We start from the raw sequence: 11488 nt of genomic DNA on the forward strand, positions 1-11488 counted from the left end.
TCCCTTCCCACTCATCCTCCCCAGTCCCTTCACTTTGGTAACCATTAGTCCATTCTTGGGTTCTGTGATTCTGCTGCTGTTTTGTTCCTTCAGTTTTTTTCTTTGTTCTTATGCCCCACAGATGAGTGAAATCATTTGATACTTGTCTTATTCCACCTGGCTTCTTTCACTGAGCATAATACACCTAGCTCCATCCATGTTGTTGCAAATGGTAGGATTTGTTTTCTTCTTATGGCTGAATAATATTCCATTGTGTATAGGTACTACCTCTTCTTTATCCATTCATCTACTGATGGACACTTAAGTTGCTTCCATTTCTTGGCTATTGTAAAAAGTGCTGTAATAAACATAGGGGTGCATCTGTCTTTTTCAAACTGGAGTGCTGCATTCTTAGGGTAAATTCCTAAGAGTAGAATTCCTGGGTCAAATGGTATTTCTATTTTTAGATATTTGAGGAACCTCCATACTTCTTTCCACAGTGGTTGAACTAATTTATATTCCCACCAGCACTGTAGGAGGGTTCCCCTTTCTCCACAACCTCGCCAACATTTGTTGTTGTTTGTCTTTTAGATGGTGGCCATCCTTACTGGTATGAGGTGATATCTCATTGTAGTTTTAATTTGCATTTCTCTGATGATTAGCAATGTGGAGCATCTTTTCACGTGAAATTCTTTTCATGAGAAATTCATGGCCCTCTGAATTTCCTCTTTGGAGAAGTGTCTGTTCAGATCCTGTGCCCATTTTTTAATTGGATTATTTGCTTTTTGTTTGTTGAGGTGTGTGAGCTCTTTATATATTTTGGATGTCAGCCCTTTATCGGATCTGTCATTTATGAATATATTCTCCCATACTTTAGGATGCCTTTTTGTTCTATTGGTGGTGTCCTTTGCTGTACAGAGATTTTCAGCTTGATATAGTCCCACTTGTTCATTTTTGCTTTTGTTTCCCTTGCCCAGGGAGATATGTTCATGAAGAAGTTGCTCATGTTTATGTCCAAGAGATTTTTGCCTATGTTTTTTTCTAAGAGTTTTATGGTTTCATGACTTACATTCAGGTCTTTGATCCATTTTGAATTTACTTTTGTGTATGGGGGCTAGACAATGATCCAGTTTCATACGCTCACATGTAACTGTCCATTTTTGCCAACACCAGTTGTTGGAGAGGCTGTCATTTCCCCATTGTATGTCCATGGCTCCTTTATCGTATATTAATTGACTATATATGTTTTGGATTAATATCTGGACTCTCTATTCTGTTCCACTGGTCTGTGGGTCTGTTCTTGTGCCAGTACCAAATATTCTTAATTACTGTGACTTTGTAGTAGAGCTTTAAGTTGGGAAGCAAGATCTCCCCTCCTTTATTCTTCCTTCTCAGGATTGCTTTGGCTATTCGGGGTCTTTTGTGGTTCCATATGAATTTTAAAACTATTTGTTCCAGTTCGTTGGAGAATGCTGTTGGTATTTTGATAGGGATTGCATTGAATCTGTAGATTGTTTTAGGCATTTTAACAATATTATTTCTTCCTAGCCAAGATCATGGGCTGAGTTTTCATTTGTTAGTGTCCTCTTTAATTTCTCTTAACAGTGTCTTGTAGTTTTCAGGGTATAGGTCTTTCACTTCCTTGGTTAGGTTTGTTCCTAGGTATTTTATTCTTTTTGATGCAATTGTGAATAGAATTGTTTTTCTGATTTCTCTTTCTGCTCCTTCATTGTTAGTGTATAGGAAAGCAACTGATTTCTGTGTATTAATTTTGTATCCTGCAACTTTGCTGAATTCAGATATTAGTTCTAGTAGTTTTGGAGTGGAGTCTTTAGGGTTTTTTATGTGCAATATCATGTCATCTGCAAATAGTGACAGTTTGATTTCTTCTTTACCAATGTGGATGCTTTTTATTTCTTTGTTTTGTCTGATTGCTGTGGCTAGGACCTCCAGTACTACGTTGAATAACTGTGGAGAGAGTGGGCATCCTTATCTTGTTCCTGATCTTAGAGGAAAAGCTTTCAGTTTCTCGCTATTAAGTATGATGCTGGCTATGGGTTTGTCATATGTGGCCTTTATTATATTGAGGTACTTGCCCTCTATACCCATTTTGTTGAGAGTTTTTTTATCATGAATGGATGTTGAATTTTGTTGAAAATGCTTTTTCAGCATCTATGGAGATGATCACATGGTTTTTGTCCTTCTTCTTACTGATGTGGTGGTGGATGACGTTGATGGATTTTCAAATGTTGTACCATCCTTGCATCCCTGAGATGAATCCCACTTGGTCATGGTGTATGATACTCTTTTTTTTTTTTTTTATTGAAGGGTAGTTGACAACAGTATTGCATTACATTAGTTTCAGGTGTACAACACAGTGATTCAACATTTATATACATGATAATTCTAGGTACCAGGTATCACCATACCAAGTTGTTACAATATTTTGACTATATTCCTTATGCTATACATTACATCCCGGCTACTTATTTATTTTACAATTGGAAGTGTGTTTAAATATATATATATATATATATATATATACATATATATATATATATATATATATATTTTGTGAGGGCATCTCTCATATTTATTGATCAAATAGTTGTTAACCACAATAAATTTCTGTATAGGGAGGTCAATACTCAATGCACAATCATTAATCCACCCCAAGCCTAATTTTCATCAGTCTCCAATCTTCTGATGCATAACGAACAAATTCTTACATGGAGTACAAATTCTTACATAGTGAATTAGTTACATGGTGAACAGTGCAAGGGCAGTCATCACAGAAGCTTTTGGTTTTGTTCCTGCATTATGAACTATACACAGTCAGTTCAAATATGACTATTCATTTGATTTTTAAACTTGATTTATATGTGGATACCACATTTCTCTATTATTATTATTTTTAATAAAATGCTGAAGTGGTAGGTAGATACGAGATAAAGGTAGAAAACAGAGTTTAGTGTTGTAAGAGAGCAAATGTAGATGATCAGGTGTGTGCCTGTAGACTATGTGTTAATCCGAGCTAGACAAGGGCAATAAAACATCCATGTATGCAGAAGATTTCTCTCAGAACATGAGGGGGGAGGTTCTAAGCCTCACCTCTGCTGCTCCCCATTTTCTCACCAGATGGCCCCCTGCGACTGTGCCTGTCTTAGGTTGTTCCTCCCTTGAGGAATCTTACCCGTCTCTGGCTAACCAGTCATCTTCCGGGGCCATACAGGGAAATGTTAAGTTGCTAAGTGAGAGAGAAGCCTTATTGTTTGAAAAGGTTAGCTTTTTACTTCTTTGCATATTTATGCCCTGTGGCTTCTATGCCCAGCATTTGTCTTGAGGTGTCTTTACCACTTGGAAGAATTATGATACTCGGTAAATTCGACATGTGGCACGAGTTCTATTTAAAGGTTGTGATTAGGTAGGAAGAAGAAAAGCTATAGAAGTAGCAGGCGGAAGAAAACCTGGGAAGATTGATTATTTCTTTGACATATCTTCTTGTAGAGTAACTTCAGCATGGATAGGTTTTAAACTACTAATTAAATTGTGCACACACATTAACATAATAGGAATATAGTTACCTAACCAAAGCATACCTGTAATTACCAGCCATCTCCAGTGAAACCAAGAAAACCAGTTAGGCACCTTAGGCATTTGTGAAAACTTATCTATGATATGGTGGATATTGTCCAACTGAACTTAAACAGTCTGAGAGAATTCAGATAAAGTAGAACAACCCATTCCTGGGGACTGTTCACATCCCATATGTTCTTTTAACAGTAAATAGTCTGTAGTTGTAAGATTTTGGAGTGCTACAATTTGCACTTCTCCTAATTCTTGGTTGAGTTCCAACAGTATAGATCCAGTCCAATTTTTGTTTTACTGTATGCACAGGCCAGCTTAGATATCTCCTTCCTCATTCCCATGGCAAGTCCAGGAGCTGGTGGGATGAGTGCATCTACAGCTGTAGCAGTGCGTGGATCTTTGTTGGAGTTTTTTTTTTTTTTTTGCTGATCATCTTCTGTCTTGAGTCTTCCTGAGAGTGCTGATGTTGGAAGTTCTTTTTCATATCGTATCTTAGTTCATTTTCGGGGTAGCCAAATTAGGCTTTGATCCTCTGTATAAACACAAACGGACCCTTTGCCTACACTTTTATATGCCCTTTATATCATTGTGTAGAACTCATTAGAGGTCACCACATAGGAACAGCTTTTTTTTTTTTTTTAATCATTAATCTACACTTACATGACGAATACTTTGTTTAATAGGCTCTCCCCTATACCAGGTCCCCCCTATATACTCCTTTACAGTCACTGTCCATCAGCGTAGCAAACTGTTGTAGAATCACGACTTGTCTTCTCTGTGTTGTACAGCCCTCCCCTTTCTCCCACCCCGCTATGGATGCTAATCTTAATACCCCTCTTTTTCTGCCCCCCCTTATCCCTCCCTGCCCACCCATCCTCCCCAGTCCCTTTCCCTTTGGTACCTGTTAGTTCATTCTTGAGTTCTGTGATTCTGTTGCTGCTTTGTTCCTTCAGTTTTTCCTTTGTTCTTATATTCCACAAATGAGTGAAATCATTTGGTATTTATCTTTCTCTGCTTGGCTTGTTTCACTGAGCATAATACCCTCCAGCTCCATCCATGTTGCTGCAAATGGTTGGATTTGCCCTTTTCTTATGGCTGAGTAGTATTCCATTGTGTATATGTACCACATCTTCTTTATCCATTCATCTATCAATGGACATTTAGGTTGCTTCCAATTCTTGGCTATTGTAAATAGTGCTGCGATAAACATAGGGGTACATTGGTCTTTCTCATACTTGATTGCTGCGTTCTTAGGGTAAATTCCTAGGAGTGCAATTCCTGGGTCAAATGGTATGTCTGTTTTGAGCATTTTGATGTACCTCCATACTGCTTTCCACAATGGTTGAACAAGTTTACATTCCCACCAGCAGTGTAGGAGGGTTCCCCTTTCTCCACAGCCTCGCCAACATTTATTGTTGTTTGTCTTTTGGATGGCAGCCATCCTTACTGGTGTGAGGTGGTACCTCATTGTAGTTTTAATTTGCATTTCTCTGATAATTAGCGATGTGGAGCATCTTTTCATGTGTCTGTTGGCCATCTGTATTTCTTTTTGGAGAACCGTCTGTTCAGTTCCTTTGCCCATTTTTTAATTGGGTTATTTGTTTTTTGTTTGTTGAGGCGTGTGAGCTCTTTATATATTCTGGACATCAAGCCTTTATCGGATGTGTCATTTTCAAAGATATTCTCCCATACTGTAGGGTTCCTTTTTGTTCTATTGATGGTGTCTTTTGCTGTACAGAAGCTTTTCAGCTTAATATAGTCCCACTTGTTCATTTTTGCTGTTGTTTTCCTTGCCCGGGGAGATATGTTCAAGAAGAGGTCACTCATGTTTATGTCTAAGAGGTTTGTGCCTATGTTTTCTTCCAAGAGTTTAATGGTTTCGTGACTTACATTCAGGTCTTTGATCCATTTTGAGTTTACTTTTGTATATGGGGTTAGACAATGGTCCAGTTTCATTCTCCTACATGTAGCTGTCCAGTTTTGCCAGCACCATCTGTTGAAGAGACTGTCATTTCGCCATTGTATGTCCATGGCTCCTTTATCAAATATTAATTGACCATATATGTCTGGGTTAATGTCTGGATTGTCTAGTCTGTTCCATTGGTCTGTGGCTCTGTTCTTGTGCCAGTACCAAATTGTCTTGTTTACTATGGCTTTATAGTAGAGCTTGAAGTTGGGGAGTGAGATCCCCCCTACTTTATTCTTCTTTCTCAGGATTGCTTTGGCTATTCGGGGTCTTTGGTGGTTCCATATGAATTTTTGAATTATTTGTTCCAGTTCATTGAAGAATGTTGCTGGTAGTTTCATAGGGATTGCATCAAATCTGTATATTGCTTTGGGCAGGATGGCCATTTTGACGATATTAATTCTTCCTAGCCATGAGCATGGGATGTGTTTCCATCTGTTAGTTTCCCCTTTAATTTCTCTTAAGAGTGACTTGTAGTTTTCAGAATATAAGTCTTTCACTTCTTTGGTTAGGTTTATTCCTAGGTATTTTATTTTTTTTGATGCAATTGTGAATGGAGTTGTTTTCCTGATTTCTCTTTCTGTTGGTTCATTGTTGGTATATAGGAAAGCCACAGATTTCTGTGTGTTGATTTTGTATCCTGCAACTTTGCTGTATTCCGATATCAGTTCTAGTAGTTTTGGGGTGGAGTCTTTAGGGTTTTTTATGTACAGTATCATGTCATCTGCAAATAGTGACAGTTTGACTTCTTATTTGCCAATCTGGATTCCTTGTATTTCTTTATTTTGTCTGATTGCCGTGGCTAGGACCTCCAGTACTATGTTAAATAACAGTGGGGAGAGTGGGCATCCCTGTCTAGTTCCCGATCTCAGCGGAAATGCTTTCAGCTTCTCGCTATTCAATATAATGTTGGCTGTGGGTTTTTCATAGATGGCCTTTATTATGTTGAGGTACTTGCCCTCTATTCCCATTTTGCTGAGAGTTTTTATCATGAATGGATGTTGAACTTTGTCAAATGCTTTTTCAGCATCTATGGAGATGATCATGTGGTTTTTGTCTTTCTTTTTGTTGATGTGGTGGATGATATTGATGGACTTTCGAATGTTTTGCCATCCTTGCATCCCTGGGATGAATCCCACTTGGTCATGGTGTACGATGGTTTTGATGTATTTTTGAATTCGGTTTGCTAAAATTTTGTTGAGTATTTTTGCATCTACGTTCATCAGGGATATTGGTCTGTAGTTTTCTTTTTTGGTGGTGTCTTTGCCTGGTTTTGGTATTAGGGTGATGTTAGCTTCATAGAATGAGTTTGGGAGTATCCCCTCCTCTTCTATTTCTTGGAAAACTTTAAGGAGAATGGGTATTATGTCTTCCCTGTATGCCTGATAAAATTCCGAGGTAAATCCATCTGGCCCGGGGGTTTTGTTCTTTGGTAGTTTTTTGATTACCGCTTCAATTTCGTTGCTGGTAATTGGTCTGTTTAGATTTTCTGTTTCTTTTTGGGTCAGTCTTGGAAGGTTGTATTTTTCTAGGAAATTGTCCATTTCTCCTAGGTTTCCCAGCTTGTTAGCATATAGGTTTTCATAGTAGTCTCTAATAATTCTTTGTATTTCTGCGGGGTCCGTCGTGATTTTTCCTTTCTCATTTCTGATACTGTTGATTTGTGTTGACTCTCTTTTCCTCTTAATAAGTCTGGCTAGAGGCTTATCTATTTTGTTTATTTTCTCGAAGAACCAGCTCTTGGTTTCATTGATTTTTGCTATTGTTTTATTCTTCTCAATTTTATTTATTTCTTCTCTGATCTTTATTATGTCCCTCCTTCTGCTGACCTTAGGCCTCATTTGTTCTTCTTTTTCCAATTTCGATAGTTGTGACATTAGACCATTCATTTGGGATTGCTCTTCCTTTTTTAAATATGCTTGGATTGCTATATTCTTTCCTCTTAAGACTGCTTTTGCTGTGTCCCACATAAGTTGGTGCTTAGTGTTGTTGTTGTCATTTGTTTCCATATATTGCTGGATCTCCATTTTGATTTGGTCATTGATCCATTGATTATTTAGGAGCGTGTTGTTTAGCCTCCATGTGTTTGTGAGCCTTTTTGCTTTCTTTGAACAGTTTATTTCTAGTTTAATGCCTTTGTGGTCTGAAAAGTTGGTTGGTAGGGTTTCAATCTTTTGGAATTTACTGAGGCTCTTTTTGTGTCCTAGTATGTGGTCTATTCTGGATAATGTTCCATGTGCACTTGAGAAGAATGTGTATCCTGTTGCTTGTGGATGTAGAGTTCTGTAGATGTCTATTAGGTCCATCTGTTCTAGTGTGTTGTTCAGTGCCTCTGTGTCCTTACTTATTTTCTGTCTGGTGGATCTGTCCTTTGGAGTGAGTGGTGTGTTGAAGTCTCCTAGAATGAATGCATTGCATTCTATTTCCTCCTTTAGTTCTGTTAATATTTGTTTCAGGTATGTTGGTGCTCCTGTATTGGTTGCATATATATTTATAATGGTTATATCCTCTTGATGGACTGAGCCCTTTATCATTATGTAATGTCCTTCTTTGTCTTTTGTTACTTTCTTTATTTTGAAGTCTGTTTTGTCTGATACCAGAATTGCAACACCTGCTTTCTTCTCTCTGTTGTTTGCTTGAAATATCTTTTTCCATCCCTTGACTTTAAGTCTGTGCGCGTCTTTGGGTTTGAGGTGAGTCTCTTGTAAGCAGCATATGGATGGATCTTGCTTTTTTATCCATTCTATTACTCTGTGTCTTTTGATTGGTGCATTCAGTCCATTTACATTTAGGGTGATTATTGAAAGGTATGAATTTATTGCCATTGCAGGCTTTAAGTTTGTGGTTACCAAAGGTTTAGGGTTAGCTTCTATACTATCTTACTGTCTAACTTATCTCGCTTGTTAAGCTATTATAAACAGAGTCTGATGATTCTTTATTTCTCTCCCTTCTTATTCCTCCTCCTCCCTTCTTCATATGTTGGGTGTTTTATTGTGTGCTCTTTTTAGGAGTGCTCCCATCTAGAGCAGTCCCTGTAGGATGCCCTGTAGAGGTGGTTTGTGGGAGGCAAATTCCCTCAACTTTTGCTTGTCTGGGAATTGTTTAATCCCTCCTTCATATTTAAATGATATTCGTGCTGGATACAGTAGTCTTGGTTCGAGGCCCTTCTGTTTCATTGCATTCAGTATGTCATGCCATTCTCTTCTGGCCTGTAGGGTTTCTGTTGAGAAGTCTGATGATAGCCTGATGGGTTTTCCTTTGTAGGTAACCTTTTTTTTCTCTCTGGCTGCCTTTAATACTTTGTCCTTGTCTTTGATCTTTGCCATTTTAATTATTATGTGTCTTGGTGTTGCCCTCCTTGGATCCCTTGTCATGGGAGTTCTGTGTACCTCTGTGGTCTGAGAGGCCATTTCTTCCCCTAGTTTGGGGAAATTTTCAGCAATTATTTCTTCAAAGACATTTTCTATCCCCTTTTCTCTCTCTACTTCTTCTGGAATGCCTATGATTCTTATATTATTCCTTTTATATTGATCACTCAGCTCTCTTAAAATTCTTTCATTCCTGGAGATTCTTTTATCTCTCTCTGCATCAGCTTCTCTGCGTTCCTGTTCTCTGTTTTCTATTCCATTAATGGTCTCTTGCATCTCGTCCATTCTGTTTTGAAGTCCTTCCAGAGCTTGTTTTATTTCTGAATTCTCCTTCCTTAGTTCTTGCATATTTCTCTGCTAGTCCATCAGCATGGTTATGACTTTTGTTTTGAATTCTTTTTCAGGAAGACTGGCTAAATCTATCTCCCCAGGTTCCTTCTCAGGGGAAGATGTAGCAGATGCCGAAGCTGTCTGGGTTAGTCTTGTCTGGATCATATTTTTTTGCCTTTTCATGTTGACAGGTGCTATTGACTGTCAGCTGGGAGGGCCAAAATTTTCACTTGCTACTGGCCTTTCTTTACTGGGACAACTGCGACCCCTCATGGCTTGTGTTGGGTAATTGCGTGTAGAGTGGGTCTTTGTGTCTTGCCTGGCCGGAAGGGAGAAATTTCCCTTTCTGTGGGCGGAATTTGTCTCAGGCTGCTTCTCTGCTTTCTCAGCGCCCGGTGGGGTAATGGATGGGGGTCTGCTTGACTGTTTGCCTCCGTGAGGGGTCTCAGAGCTGTTGCCCAGGGGGTTAGTGCACCCGGTTTTTCCTGTAATTTCCAGCTGCTGTACTGTGACCTGGGTTGTTTCTGTCAAGCTGTTAAGTCCCTGTCCCTTTAAGACTTTCAAAAAGCCCCCGCTTTTCTTTGTCACAGGGGCATCAGCTTCGGCACCCGCTCAGAGGTCTTACTCCCTGTTCCCCCAGTATCCAGGGCCCCCTGGGCACATACTGTGTCTGCGCTCTGGCCCGGATGGCTGGGGCTGGGTGTTCAGCAGTCCTGGGCTCCGTCTCCCTCCCGCTCTGCCTATTCTTCTCCCGCCGGGAGCTGGGGGGAGGGGCGCTCGGGTCCAGCAGGGCCGGGGCTTGTATCTTACCCCTTTCACCAGGCGCTGGGTTCTCGCTGGTGTAGCTGCAGTCTGGCCACTGTCCTGCGTCTTCTGGTCTCTCTTTTAGGGCTAGTTGTGTTTGATGTATTTTCAAAGTATATATGTTTTTGGGAGGAGATTCCCACTGTCCTACTCACGCCGCCATGTTGGCTCCGCCGCCCTGATACTCTTGATATATTTTTGAATACGGCTTGCTAATATTTTGTTGAGTATTTCTGCATCTATGTTCATCAGGGATATTGGTCTGTAATTTTCTTTTTTGGTGGAGTTTTTGCCTGGTTTTGGTATTAGAGTGATGCTGGCTTCATGGAATGAGTTTGGAAATATTTCCTCTTGTTCTATTTTTTGTAAAACTTTAAGGAAAATGGGTATTATGTCTTCTATATATGTCTGATAAAATTCAGTGGTGAATCCATCTGGCCTGGGGGTTTTGTTCTTGGGTAGTTTTTTGATTACCGATTCACTTTCGTTGCTGGTAATTGATCTGTTTAGATTTTGTGTTTCTTCCTTGGTCAGTCTTGGAAGGTTGTATTTTTCTAGAAAGTTGTCTATTTCCTCTAGGTTTTCCAGCTTGTTAGCATATAGAATTTCATAGTATTCTCTAATAATTCTTTGTATTTCTGTGGGGTCTGTTGTGATTTTTCCTTTCTCATTTTTGATTCTGTTGATGTGTGTAGATTCTCATTTTCTCTTAATAAGTCTGGCTAGGGACTTATCTATTTTGTTTATTTTCTCAAAGAACTAGCTCTTGTTTTCATTGATTTTTTTCTATTGTTTTATTCTCAATTTTATTTATTTCTTCTCTGATCTTTATTATGTCCTTCCTTCTGCTGACTTTGGGCCTCATTTGTTCACCTTTTTTCAGTTTTAATAATTGTGACTTTAGACTATTCATTTGGGATTGTTCTTCCTTCTTTAAATAGGCCTGGATTACTATACACTTTCCTCTTAGAACTGCCTTTGCTGCATCCCCCAGAAGTTGGGGCATTGTGCTGTTGTTGTCATTTGTCTCCATATATTGCTTGATATCTGTTTTAATTTGGTCACTAATCCATTAATTATTTAGGAGCATGTTGTTAAGCTTCCATGTGTTTGTGAGCCTTTTTGTTTTCTTTGTACAGTTTATTTCTAGTTTTATGCCTCTGTGGTCTGAGAAGTTGGCTGGCAGAATTTCAATCATTTTTATTTACTGAGGCTCTTTTTGTGGCCTAGTATGTGGTGTATTCTGGAAAATGTTCCATGTGCACTTGAAAAGATTGTGTATCCTGCTGTTTTGGGTGTAGGGTTCTGTAGATGTCTATTAGGTCCATCTGTTCTAGTGTGTTGTTCAGTGCCTCTGTGTCCTTACTTATTTTCTGTCTGGTGGATCTGTCCTTTGGAGTGAGTGGTGTGTTGAAATCTCCCAAAATGAATGCATTGCATTCTATTTCCTCCT

This window comes from Manis pentadactyla, chromosome 5 (assembly GCF_030020395.1).
Source record: "Manis pentadactyla isolate mManPen7 chromosome 5, mManPen7.hap1, whole genome shotgun sequence".
NCBI lineage: Eukaryota > Metazoa > Chordata > Mammalia > Pholidota > Manidae > Manis > Manis pentadactyla.